Source organism: Scyliorhinus canicula, chromosome 3 (genome assembly GCF_902713615.1).
Source record: "Scyliorhinus canicula chromosome 3, sScyCan1.1, whole genome shotgun sequence".
Lineage (NCBI taxonomy): Eukaryota > Metazoa > Chordata > Chondrichthyes > Carcharhiniformes > Scyliorhinidae > Scyliorhinus > Scyliorhinus canicula.
Window position 1 is genome coordinate 92,660,574 of NC_052148.1, and position 14,160 is coordinate 92,674,733.

Here is a 14,160-nt window from a genome sequence, read left to right on the forward strand (position 1 = left end):
CTGCCGGAGTCAATTTAAAATGATCATATTCAAACTCTTGAGGGGTGGAAATTGGTTATGGCCCGTTTTAAAGCCCAAACCAGCAGCACACCGACTCGGGGCCTCATTAACTATGCACACGCTGCCGGCGTCTGCAGGTAACGTGAGCATTTTGTTACACATTATTACGCTGCTTCCCAGCAATGGGGGTGGGTGGGCACAACAGGAATGTTTAGGTCGCAGTTGCCCCGTTTATTGGAAAATCTCTGTCCCTGAGGGATCATTGAACAGGCTTTTGACCCCTCAATAACATGCAAGGGGCCCATTGCCTGTTTTGGAGGCCCCTTGGGCATGTCTTTTTATTAAAAACAGTAAAAATATAGATACAAACGGTACATGTAGAAAGGGCCAATTTGTCAATGAGCTAAATACATTGTTAAACTTCCCATGATTCAGCCCGCTGGAAAACGGGTGCCACACGGTCTCCAAATAAGTAATGACTCCGAATCCATCACAGCCAGATTATTTCACATTCTTCTCCCCCAATAAAAACATGTTTTCGTGCCACATCTACGCAGCAATGCGAACAGGGTGTTTCTGATAAGTTAGAAGTATGAAGATCTTTTCTTTCCTCCACTCATGGCAGTAAACAACGTTATTTCACACAGTGCCATCGATCTGATATCTGAAACAGATGCTTTTCTACTGCGGCTCCGGTTTGGAGAGGAGCTTCTTGCTGCCATTCTCCTTTGTTTCCTTTCCACTCAGTGTTGTTTTCCAGCCAGAAATTGAGCTGCTGGTGAGTACTTCACCAGACGCCAGGGCAAAATGCATCTTTGCGACCGGAGGCAAAATAATTTGACAGTTTGTAAAAGCTTATCCTGTCAGGCTATCTCAAGAACCTAAATGTAAGTATAGCAAATATTACGCTGGCATCTTTAACAATTAAAACAGTGAATTATTAAACTAATTATATATTATTCAGTTTGCATCATACGAATCTTTTTGTGATGATGCCAAAAGGAAACTTCCCGTGACATGAGAATGAATCATATTTGAGTAGGAAGAAGCTTTGCATGTGTATGCAAACAGATTCAATCACAATTGGAGGCTAAAATTGCATTAATTCCTGCGGCGTGAAGTGTGGAATCAAGTTGCTGATGAGTGGGTTGGTGCTTGTAGCATTGTGCCTATGAGAGTTATGCTCTGCCCTGCCCCTACTGTCGGAGCTTGCTTGCTCAGACTGGTTACGTGTGTTTTTTTCTCTGACTGGGGCAGTCAGTCAGTCACTCAGACAGTCAGAGCGGCTCCCGAGCCTGGAGCTCGGTGGAAAACAGCGGGAAGTTGCTCTGAAAGGGAAACAAAAAGCGTTTCTTCATTGTTTTCACCCGTTAGGTTTCTTTGCAGAATTCAAACGGGACTCGATTCTTTGTTCAACTCGCAGGATTTATGAATTGAGACATTTGCTGGAAAGGGACATGAAAAACCATTGAAGTGCAAGCCTTCTCCGCCACCACTCAACTAAGGGGAGAGCCGGAACCAGGAGGATTGGGCAGCTTAAGAGTGAAAAAGAACCGGAGTGCGTGGGGGAGTAAGAACCGGAGTGCGTGGAAAATGGGAATCGGAGTGAGTGGTGTTTGGGGAAGAAATCCGAAGTGAGGGGCTCGGGAGCCGGAGTGAAGGGTGACGGTGGGGGGGGTCGAGGGTGAGTCAGGGGTGGGGTGAGGGTAAGGGCTGTCTTGGGGAGTATCTAGGGGGAGAGTGAAGGAGTAGCTAGGGAGAGGTTATCTAGGGGGAAGAGTGAAAGGATATCTAGGGAGGAGGTATTATCTAGACTGAGGGAGTGTGAGGGGAGTACCTGGGGTGAGTCTGGGAGGGGGTATCTGGGGTGAGTCTGGGAGGGGGGGTATCTGGGGTTGAGGCTGGGAGGGGGGTTATCTGGGGTGAGTCTGGGAGGGGGGTATCTGGGGTGAGGCTGGGAGGGGGGTATCTGGGGCGAGGCTGGGAGGGGTATCTGGGGCGAGTCTGGGAGGGGGTATCTGGGGCGAGGTCTGGGAGGGGGTATCTGGGCGAGTCGTGGGAGGGGTATCTGGGCGAGTCCTGGGAAGGGGGTATCTGGGGCGAGTCTGGGAGGGGGGTATCTGGGCGAGTCCTGGAGGGGGTATCTGGGGCGAGTCTGGGGAGGGGTTCTCGTGGGCTGAGTCTGGGAGGGGGTATCTGGGGCGAGTCTGGGAGGGGTATCTGGGGCGAGTCTGGGAGGGGTATCTGGGGCGAGTCTGGGAGGGGTATCTGGGGCGAGTCTGAGGGGGTGTCTGGGTGTGAGGCGGGCCCGGGCCGGGACGATGGCGCTCCAGGCTCGGGCTCCTCTCTATGATTTCCAGAGTGATAATGTGGGGGGAGATCTCAGTCCGGAGGATGAGTGTTGACCGTTTACAGTGAGCACGATATCGAGGGCTGGCTGGAGGGGGTCAACAGCCGGGGGAGAGGGGTCTCTTCCCGGCCTCCTATGTGCAGATCCAGCGGGCTGCGGCTGCGGGGTGGCGGCCGCAGAGCCCCCCGTTTTTCCCGCTATGCCAATGTTGCCGGCATTGCCCTCCCACCCCAGCCCCAGGCAGCGGCCGCCGGCCCCGGGTCAGCAGCACCTTCTGCCACCCGCCTCAGCTCCAGGCGGCGGGAGGATGGGGGCCCGGGGGCCTGGTCCAGCTGGCCGGCCTCCAGCACCAGACGTCCGGCAGCGGCGACGACGACGATTGGGACGACGACTGGGACGACAACTCGACGGTGTGCGACGAGCCCCTGTCGGGGAGCGGGGCGGCGGGGACGGAGCTTCTCCCCGGAGCTGGACGGGCTCGGCCGCTACAAAGTGAGCACGGGGCCGGGGGCCGGTCCAGGGCTCGGCCATCGTCCGCCGCCGCCTCCAAGAGCACGGCCACGTCGAGCAGGAACCTCAACCGCTTCTCCACCTTCGTCAAGTCGGGCGGCGAGGCCTTCATCCTGGGCGAGGCGGCGGGTTTTCGTCAAGGACGGACGACCGCATCTGTGTGGTGAGCGGGCCGCACGGCCCCGGAGTGGCAGGAGGACCCTTACCCCTTCAGCTGCTCCTCGACGAGCCCACCAAGCAGACCAAGTTCAAGGGCATCAAGAGCTACATCTCCTACCGCCTGGTGCCCAGTCACACCCAGATCTCGGTCAACCGCCGCTACAAACACTTCGACTGGCTGTACGGCCGCCTGGTGGAGAAATTCCCCGTCATCTCGGTGCCCCACATCCCCGAGAAACAGCCACCGGCCGCTTCGAGGAGGACTTCATCTCCAAGCGCAAGAAGGGGCGGATCCGTGGATGAACCACAGAAGAGCCACCCCGGTGCTGGCCCGCTGCGACGCCTTCCAGCACTTCCTCACCTGCAGCGACGGAGAAGGCGTGGAAGCAGGGCAAGCGCAAGGCCGAGAAGGACGACATGGTGGGGGGCAACTCTTCCTGACCCTCAGCACCCCGCCCTCCCCGCTCGACCTCCAGGAGGTGGAGAGCCGGTGGACGGCTTCAAGAGCTTCACCAAGAGGCATGGTACGAGAGCTGTCTTCCAGCTCAGCCAAACCGCCAACGAGTTCGCCAGGAAGCAGGTGTGGGTCTTCAAGAAGGAGTATCAGAAAGTGGGGCACCTCTTTCCGACTGCTGAGCCAAGCCTCGAGGATGGGACCAGCAATCCTTCTCGGTGGGACTCAACCGCGCCATCGCCTTCACTGGAGAGCCTACGATGCTATCGGGGAACTTTCGCAGAGCAGCCCAAACAAGATATGACCGATCGTGGACTTACTAGCACCTTACCAGGGGCACCTTGACCAATTTTCCGATATCATCCACGTCCAGAAAGGTACCTGTACATTACTTCCCCCCCCCCCCTCATATTTTCTCTATATCATATTGCATGCCAAGCCAAAGTCCCATGTGTTTGAAACAAAACAGAACAAGCTGGACAATCTTAGGTCTGACAGCAGCTGTGAAGAGAGAGCAGAGATAACGTTTCGAATCTATCCAGAGAGATTGCTGAGATTGTCCAGCATTTTCTGTTTTTGTTTCAGATTCCAGCATCCACAGTAATTTGCTAGTGTACTTAATGTTGTCCACTGACTTGTGGCCTTCAAACTTAATTATTTGTACTTGTCTGGAGTTTTTAATCATTTACATTTAATGTAAAAAGCATATAATATTTGCAATATGTGCAGCTTCTTTCCTTGGGGAACTGGCCTAAACCATATACTTAATGGTGCAAACAGTTTGAATGAGTTAAAAAAAACTCCTCAGCGGTTGGCACTCTTGCCTGCGATGGGTTGAAGCTCCAAACCAGAGTTGAGTAGGTAATCTGGGCTGACGCCTCAGTACTGCGTTGTTGAGATGGCATTTTCTTAATAACCCCCGTCCAGTGGTCTTATTCAATGGTGCTAGGAGGTGTTCTCCCTCCGTGGCCGCCAGACCAAATGTATCCCTCAATCAACATTATGAAAACCAGAATATCTGGTTGTCCCATTGTGATTATTGGACCTACAATGCACAAATTAATTGCTGTGTTTCCTAATGACCACCTTGCCAATATTTCAAAAAGTGCTTAATTGACTTTGGGGCAATTTAGGACATCCAAGGTCTTGAAAGTTGTTGTATTAATATAAACCATTTCCTTTTTTAATAGATACAGGCAGATCACTTTTACACATTTTTATTATTCACTTTTTAAGGCAGCAATATTAAATAAGGGCTTTTGAACACATTGCAGCTTTGCAATAATTGTCTCTGTCAGTATCTACTAGTACCACTGGAATGCCATTTTTTAATACTGGAACAATATGGTGTAGACGTGTACAGAAACTGCTTGTTTCAAGCAGAGATGTCATGCTTGTATCTTCACAATGTGGCTGTTATGTTCTCATGTTAATTTATAAGAAATGCTTAAGTCATAGTTTGATGAATTATTGGATGTTTCTTCTTCTGTGTTCCATCCACAAATGTTATTGAATGGAAGAGAGAGGAAGTTCTCCCATGCCTCTCCCTCAAAATAGTTGGCTTCAACACTCAGCCCTGCTCTTTATCCTGGACAATATTTGGCAAATGGGGGACTGGACAGCTGTTTAAGAGGCTAATTTCTCACTTGGATTTTTACATCCTGTGAATTGTTTTTTTCCCACGTATGTTAAATGATCCAATCCTTGATTATCCCCAGCTGCTGATTTTATGAGGGTACTGGTATCGGTTATAAATCAAATGCAGAGATGTTCTTTGGAAGATCAGGGCAAGGCCAGCTTTTACGTCTCCCTTTCCAAGTGTCTCTTGAGAGTCCATGTTAACTTTCATGGATAGTTTTGATGGGTATTTGAAGGAAGGATTAGGATTGCTGTTTAGAGTGGGGATTGCATAGATTAGTGCAGGTGATCATGCCTATTTAATCTGATTTATTTCAGGATTATTAGTAACCAAGAAATGTTTTTGAATATTACTATCTGTGGACCTTTTAGATGGCCTTTGATAAAGTCCCTCGTAAGAGCCAGTTAGCTGAAGTTGAAGCTCATGGAATGAAGGATAATTATTCACTTGGTCAGGAATCACTGAGCTCAAAGCAATGTGGGCAAATGTTGTGGTTAGCCACTTTGTGACAGAAAATGGAAAGACCGGAGTACTTTCTAAATGGTGATAAGCTAACTAACACAGTTTGAGTTCCAAAGAGATTGTATGTCCAAGCACATAGATCATTTAAAGTGTCCAGAAGAGGTACATAAAATCATTGAAAATTGTACTGCCTTTGTATCTTGACTGGAATATAATAAGCTAGAAGTCACACGACAGTTGTACTAAACTCTGGTTAGACCACACATGGAGTACTGTAAGCAGCTCTGGGCACACCACGCCTTAGGAAGGGATATATTGGCCTTCGAGTGCAACATAGGTTTACCAGAATATTGCGTAGACAGCGTGGAAGGGTTCAATTACAAAGAGAGGTTCCAAAAAGGAAGGTATTATCTGGATTTTAGAACGTTAAGGGGTGTTTTGATCAAAGATTTTAATTATTAAAGGGAACAGATTAGATTGATTGGGATAACCCATTTCTGCTGGCGGGAGAGTCTCAGGTTAAGGGGTATAGTCTAAAAATTAGAGTCCGATCTCTCAGGAGTGAAACTTGGAGAGACTTAATCATGTAAAGGTTGATAGAAGTTTGGATGACAAATGACAATTAATTTTAAATTTGTGGGCAGCACGGTAGCATTGTGGATAGCACAATTGCCTCACAGCTCCAGGGTCCCAGGTTCGATTCCGGCTTGGATCACTGTCTGTGCGGAGTCTGCACGTTCTCCCCGTGTGTGCGTGGGTTCCTCCGGTGCTCCGGTTTCCTCCTCCAGTTCAAAGATGTGCAGGTTAGGTGGATTGGCCGTGATAAATTGTCCTTAGTGTCCAAAATTGCCCTTAGTGTTGGGTGGGGTTACTGGGTTGTGGGGATAGGGTGAGGTGTTGACCTTGGGTACGGTGCTCATTCCAAGAGCCAGTGCAGGACCGATGGGCCCGAATGGCCTCCTTATGCACTAAATTCTATGATAATCTATGAAATTGCCTTTAGTGTTAAAAATTGCCCTTAGTGATGGTGGGTTATTGGGTTATGGGGATAGGTGGCAATGTGGGCTTGGGTAGGGTGCTCTTTCAAAAGAGCAGTGCAGACTCGATGGGCCAATGGCCTCCTTCTGCACTGTAAATTCTATGATTAAACTATGATACCTGCCATCTCTGGAATCGGTCATTTAAACTTTCTCTCTAGAGCAAGAACATCCATTCTCCGATGAGGAGATAAAAACTACAGGCATTGTACCAGCTTTGGCCTCACCAAGGCCCTGTATAATTGCAGCAAGACGTCCCTGCTCCTGTACTCCAATCCTCTCGCTATGAAAGCCAACATATCATTTTCTTCCTTTACCGCCTGTTGCACCTACATGCTTACCTTCAGCGACTGGTGTACAAAGGACTTGAGGCAAAGACTGGCACGTACAGTTGAGTTGTAATCAACCACAATCCATTGAATGTGGAACAGGCTCAAAGTGTTAAAGGGTACCCAAATATGTACTTTAAAAAATATTATTTATTGAAGCATTTGTAATTAAACCACGTACCCTACTTAGAACATAGAACAGTACAGCACAGAACAGGCCCTTCGGCCCTCGATGTTGTGCCTAGCATTGTCCGAAACCAAGATTAAGCTATCCCACTCCCTGTTATTCTGGTGTGCTCCCACCCTAACCCCAATTATCCTTATACTAAATTCCCTGTACTAATTTAACATTACCATGCCTCCTATTTTCCTCTTCCCCCACCCCCCCCCCTTTCCTTTTACTGCTGACATTCAGTTTTGTTAAAGAAATCGATAACTGCTGTCACTCCGGGCAAATCCCTGAATTGATCCTCTTAAAGTAAATTTGATTTTCTCCAGACTGAGAAACTCAACCATATCGCTGGCCCACACTCCTGATTTGGGGGGCTCCGAGTCCCATCCATCTCAGCCAGATCCCATCTCACGGGCCACCAGGGTAGAGAAAGCCAGAATATCGGACCCCCCCCCCTTGTCCCCAGGATCTTCCGACACCCCCAAGTATTGCTAATTTGGCCTCGGGGTTGGACTTGTGACATAAAATCTGCAAATCCCTGCCAGAATTCCCTCAGTTTCAGACATGCCCAAAACATATAAACATGGTTGGCCGGGCTAACCACCCCCACTGCCCACATCTTTCCTCCACCTCCTCGAAGAACCTGCCATCTGGGCGTACCGTGTGTGGGCCCTGTGGACTACCTTGACTGAATCAATCTGAGTCTAGCACATGATGAAGGATGCATTTACCCTTTTCAAGGCTTTACCCGCAGTTCAGTTTCCGGCTCCCCTCCCAACTTCTCTTTTCCCACTTCCTCTTCAACTCTCTGATAGGGGCGCCTTCCACTCGAACCATTCCTGTATATGTCCGAAACTTCCCACCGCACCAACCCCTGTTTTGACAGTACTTTATCCTGTAGTCCCTCCGGAGGAGGTGAGACGAGCATGGCACCTGTCCTCCGTACAAAGTCCGCACTTGATACTGAAACCCTGTTCCCCTCCCGGCAAGTCAAACTCCTCCTCTATGTCTCCAAGGTCGGGAAGCCTCCTGGACGAATAAATCCCCAAAACCTCTCAATCCCTGCCCGCTGCCATACCTTAAAGCCCCCCCCCCCCCCCCCCCCAAGGATAATCGGTGATTGTCACAGATCGGTGACCACACGGAAGCCCCCTCCAGTCTGCATATGTGGCCGCCCATTGCCTCCACACCCTCGGCTGCCATCACCATAGGACTTGTGGACTACTAAGCTGGCGAGAACGGCAGGGGCGCTGTCAGTAAAGCCTTCAGAACTCGTACCTTTGTAGGATGCTGCCACCATCCGCTCCCAGACCAACCCTTCCCCCACTATCACTTCCTGACCATCGATATGTTGGCAGCCCAAGTAATAGTTAATATAGATCGGGAGAGCCAATCCCCCTTCCCTGCAGGGCCCGTTCCAGGAGTACCCTCTTTACTCTCGGGGGTTTACTCCCCCAGATAAACCTCAATATCACCACATTAATACTTAGAAAAAAGTGTTTGGGGCAAAAATCGGGAGACACTAAAAAAGGAAACGAGGTCTCAGAAGGACAGTCATCTTCACCGTCTGAACCCTCCCCGCCAGCGTCAGTGGGAGCATGTCCCATCTACAAAAATCCCTTCTCATTTGATCCAGTGGTTTGCCCAAATTTAACTTGTGAAGCTGCCCCCCCTATACTTGGCCACTTGAATCCCCAGATACCTAAAATCTTCCCAACCACTTTAAAAGGTAGCTCCTTCAGCCTGCTTTCCTGCCCCCGTACCTGAATCACAAACATTTAGCTTTTTCCCATGTTTAACTTATAGCCTGAAAATCGCCCAAATTCTGCTAATACCTCCATGATTTTGGTCATCTTCTCTCTCTCTCTCTCTCTCTCTCTCTCGCAGCTCTCTCTCTCTCCATCTCTCTCCTCTCTCGTCTCTCTCTCTCTCTCTCGCTCTCTCTCTCTCCTCTTCCCCCCCCCCCCCCCCCACCACCACCACTGGTTCCGTGATATAAAGCAGCAAATCGTCCGCATAGAGGGAGACCTTGTGCTCCACCACCATTGTGCCCCATCATTTAAGATGCATCTAGACAGATATATGATTGGGCGGGGAACAGAGGGAAGTAGACCTTGGAAAATAGGGGACAGGTTTAGATAAAGGATCTGGATCGGCGCAGGCTGGGAGGGCCAAAGGGCCTGTTCCTGTACTGTAATTTTCTTTGTTCTACCACCCCCTCTCACTATTCCCCTCCAGGTATTCGCTGCTCTCAGAGTCATTGCTAAGGGTTCTATGGCCAAGGCAAACATTAATGGGGAGAGTGGGCATACCTACCTTGTCCCCGACAAAGACTGAAGTATTCTGACTGAACTCGATTAGTTCTTACATTTGCCTCTGGGGCCTGGTACAATAGCTGGACGCACTCCACAAATCCCTGCCCAAAGCCAAACCTGCCTAAACTATCCATAGATACTTCCACTCCACTCGGTCGAAAGCCTTCTCCGCGTCCATGGCAGCCACCACCTCGGCCTCGCGCCCCTCCGCTGGCATCATAATTACATTAAGAAGCCGTCTAATGTTGGATGTCAGGTGCCTGCCCTTTACAAATCCCATCTGATCCTCCCCAATTATCTCCGGGACACAATCCTCTATTCGAGTGGCCAAGATCTTTGCCAATAATTTGGCATCTACATTCAAGAGGGAGATTGGCTTGTACGATCCACAGCTCTCTAGATCCTTGTCCAGCATCAGCGTGAGAGACATTGATGCCTGTGATAACGTTGGGGGGAGTACTCCCTGCTCCTTGGACTTGTTGAAAGCCTTAACCAGGAGCGGCCCCAGTAACCCAGAGAACTTCTTATAAAATTTCACTGGGAACCCATCAGCTCCGGAGCTTTACCCGATTGCATCGCCCCCCAGTCCATCTATCACCTCCCCAAGTCCAATTGGGCCCCCCAGGGCTGCCTCCAGCTCCTCATTTACCTCAACTCTCCCAAACTCAGACCCCCACAGTTTGAGTTTAAAGTGATTACACTAGATTGCCAGGTTCCACCCCTCCCCTTTGAAAATACGTACTTTTTAATAGACATGGTCTGGTGCGGTCAAATAGCTTGTTACTGTACTGTAATCCTTCCTTTAATTAATAAATTCCCATCACACCCTCTGCAAATTCCTATCCTTGTCAAAAAATGAGTTGATGGTTATGACATTTTGGGGATTCATCAGATGGCTGGTGCATGTGCCCCTTTGCTTATAGCTAAACCGCAAAAAGTGACAATGCAGTGCTGCATCATATTACAATGTGTTAAGCTGTTACCTATTGAGATATAATGTTGCACTGTAATGATTTATTATATAAACATATTAAAACATTCTTTGCCATTAAAGGTACGATATGAATGCAAGTCCCGGTGACAACGGTAGCACAGTGGCTAGCACTGCTGCTCACAGCGCCAGGGATCCAGGCTGTCATTTCCCGGCTTGAATCGCTGTCTGGGTGGAGTCTGTACGTTCTCCCTGTGTTTGCGTGGGTTTCCTCCGGGCTCTCCGCTTTTCTCCCACAAGTCCTGAAAGATGTGCTTCTTAAGTGAATTGGGCATTCTGAATTCTCCCTCGGTGTACCCAAACAGGTGCAGTAGTGTGGCGAATAGGGGACTTTCAGAGTAACTTCATTGCAGTGTTAATGTAAGCCTACTTGTGACACTATTGCAAAGGGAGTTGAGAACAGAACTGCCAATGTTTTGCATATTATCAGGTGTTCTAAGAGTCTGGTTATTCCTTGAAGGAGTCTCCTTATTGGTGGGTAGTATCCCTGGTTCAAATCCCAGCCGAGTCGAATGTTGGGAGCTGCTCGAATTGCAGTTGTTTTGTGCCCGCATACACTCACGCCCTTCCTTTCCAGGGCAACCGCATTATATTTTTGATTCCTAGTTTCTCTTACCTCAAAATTGAGGCTACTTAGATTAAATTACTTGCTGGTGTGTTTTCTCCATTTCTAGTTCCTCTTTATTGTTTCTCTTGCATTTGAATCCATATCAATTAAATCTTAAATTGATTTAAAATCCTAATTTGTATATTTTTTTGAAGCATGCCCAATTGTACTGGTCTGAGATAACTACAGTATCAAACACTTTAACTTCTTTCCTTAATACTTGAAAGATAGGTAACATGTTTTTGTGCCTTGTTTCAGTGTGCTTGATTTTACTGCTCATAATTGTATTGTGCACAATTTGTGACCGTAATGACTCACGAAAATCTGATGTTGAAAGAGGCTGAATACAGTTACCTTACTGCCAGTAGTAGTTCTTCCTTCTGTTAGACTAAGATGAGTGGGATTGCTGAGATGGTTCTTTTTTAATATAAATGTTTAGTTCAACCAGAAAGTAGGTAATGCTGAATATAGAAACATAGAAAATAGGAGCAGGAGTAGGCCATTCCACCCTTTGAGCCTACTTTGCCATTCATTATGATCATGGCTGATCATCCAACTCAATAGCCTGTTCCCGGCATCCCCCCACCCCCCATATCCTTTGATCTCCCTTTGCCCCAAGTGCTATATCTAACTGCTTCTTGGAAACATACACCATTTTGGCCTCAATTGTTCCTGTGGTTGCAAATTCCACAGGCTTACCACTCTCTTAGTGAATAAATTTCTCCTCGTCTCGGTCCTAAATGGTTTACCCTGTTTCCTTAGACAATGACCCTTGGTTCTAGACATCACACTTCCTGCATCTCCCTGTCTAGTCCTGCTGGAACTTTATAGGTTTTTATTAAATCGGCCTAATTCTACCGAACCCCAGCGAATATAATCCTCACTGACTCAATCTTTCCTCATAAATCTGTCCTGCCATCCCAGGAATCAGCCTGGTAAACCTTCTCTGCACTCCCTCTATAGCAAGAACATCCTTCCTTGGACAAGGAGACTAAAACTGCACACAACATCCAGGTGTGGTCTCGCCAAGGCCCTGTATAATTGTAGCAAGACATCTCTGCTCTTGTACTCTAATCCTGTCATGGCTATGAAGGCCAACATACCATTTGCCTTCTTTACTGCCTGCTGCACCTGTATGCTTACCTTCAGTGACTGTACAAGGGCACCAAGGTCTCATTGCACATTTCCCATCCTACTTTTGGCCATTCATCTGCTTATTCAAAGTGGATAACCTCACATTTATCCACATTGTATTGCATTTGCCGTTCATTTGCCCACTCAACTGGTCCAAATCACACCGAAGGATCTCTGCATCCTCCTCACAGCTCACCCTCCAACCCAACAGATGTCACCTGCAAATTTGGAACTATTAACATTTTGCTCCCCCATGTAAATCAGTAACATATATTCTGAATAGTTGGGGTCCTAGCACCGAGCCCTGCGATACCACACTAGTCATTGCCTGCCATTTGGAAAAAGGCCCATTTGTTCCTTTGTTTCCCTGTCTACCAACCAGTCTTCTATCCATCTTGATACACTACCCGCAATCCCATGCACTTTAATTTTACTGGGTCAGGCTTTATCAAAAGCTTTCTGAAAGTTCAAATAAACCATATATTTTAAGAAATCAAATGGTCTGAGTAGGTAATACAAATGTAGGAACATTTATGTGACTGAAAATATGCTTAAGTGAATACAAATAATTGGCATGGGAACAGTTTAAGCTGGATGACTGATTTTTAAAAAATGAATGGAGAAACACTATTCCATCCCACGCCTGTTTTCTCCATTCATTCCAATTATGGTTGCTCTGGACTTTGCCATTTCTTTCCCATATTTCTTGAGATCTTTACTCAACTAAAATCTATCAATGCAAAACTTGAAAAATGCCTTTGACACGTCATCCAAAGACTTGGGGAAAGTGTTCCAGATTTTAACTGATGTTTGTAAATTTGAAAATTAAACTGTAATTAGTGAGGTAAAATAATGATGAATTGGGGAGGAAAACAATTAGTGCACCTAACAGGATGTTTTGAGAATATACTGGCAACTTTCAGAAGGAAATAGTGATGCATTTTCTAAACTGATAAGTAAAAGAATTGTTAATTGAGAGGAAAAGGGAAATCTCACGGCGGATGAAGAAATGTCAGAGGGACTAAATGAGTAATTTGTCATAATCTGCACAAGTGTGTGATAATGGCAATGGAAGGCTACAGGAGGAAGCAGGGGCTTAATTAGATAAGAAATTTGTAGGTAAGGAAGCAATATTGAAAGAAGCTGTTTGAACCTGTTGGAAGAGGCACCCGATATCGATGACATACATTTTAAGAATGCTGAAGTAAGGCAAAAAAAAAAATAAGAGGCTGTGTTCACAATATTTGAAAAGGGAAGTTAAAATCAAAGGTTTCCAAAGCAGCACCTCTGTTCAGAAAGTGTGAAAGGACGGGGCAATGGATAAGGTTCTTGAAGCCATAATATACTGGGTAAAATCAAAATTGGCTTGGAAAGATGCAGCTTATCTCAGGATAGTTACTATAGATAAAGTAGGGCAATATGGTAGCACAAGTGGATAGCACTGTGGCTTCACAGCGCCAGGGTCCCAGGTTCGATTCTCTGCTGGGTCACTGTCTGTGTGGAGTTTGCACATTCTCCCCGTGTCTGCGTGGGTTTCCTCCGGGTGCTCCGATTTCCTCCCACAGTCCAAAGACATCAGGTTAGGTGGATTGGCCATGATAAATTGCCCTTAGTGACCAAAAAGATTAGGAGGGGTTATTGGGTTATGGGGATAGGGTGGAAGTGAGGGCTTAAGTGGGTCGGTGCAGACTTGATGGGCTGAATGGCCTCCTTCTGCACTGTATGTTCTGTGTTCTAATAGCAAATCCTGACTAACACATTTGAATTATTTTCAGAAAGTGTGTATTTATAAGAAAGTGCAAAGGATATTGTTTACATGAATTTTCACAAGGTAGTTTATTTAATCAGGTGATGTATGAGGCATTTTGATCAAAAGTCAGAAGCAGTATTGAAGGGATTTGGACAGTGAATATTAAATTGAGTAGTGTTAATGGATTGGAGAGATGTAAGCAATGGTATTGCTAAGGAACAGTGTAAGGCTCATTCATGTGTAGTTAAAAT

At 47.2% G+C, this 14,160-nt stretch overlaps 1 long non-coding RNA gene and 1 pseudogene across 1 annotated transcript; one reads left to right on the top strand and one right to left on the bottom strand.

The window, feature by feature from the left end:
- Positions 1-308: 308 nt before the first annotated feature.
- On the bottom strand, positions 309-3,194 carry LOC119962799. Its single transcript, XR_005459969.1, has 2 exons — positions 3,067-3,194; positions 309-1,328 (listed from the first exon to the last, which is right to left on the bottom strand). It is a non-coding gene; the product is annotated as an uncharacterized LOC119962799 (long non-coding RNA).
- Positions 2,322-14,160, top strand: part of LOC119962798 — an 84,181-nt pseudogene continuing 72,342 nt past the window's right edge.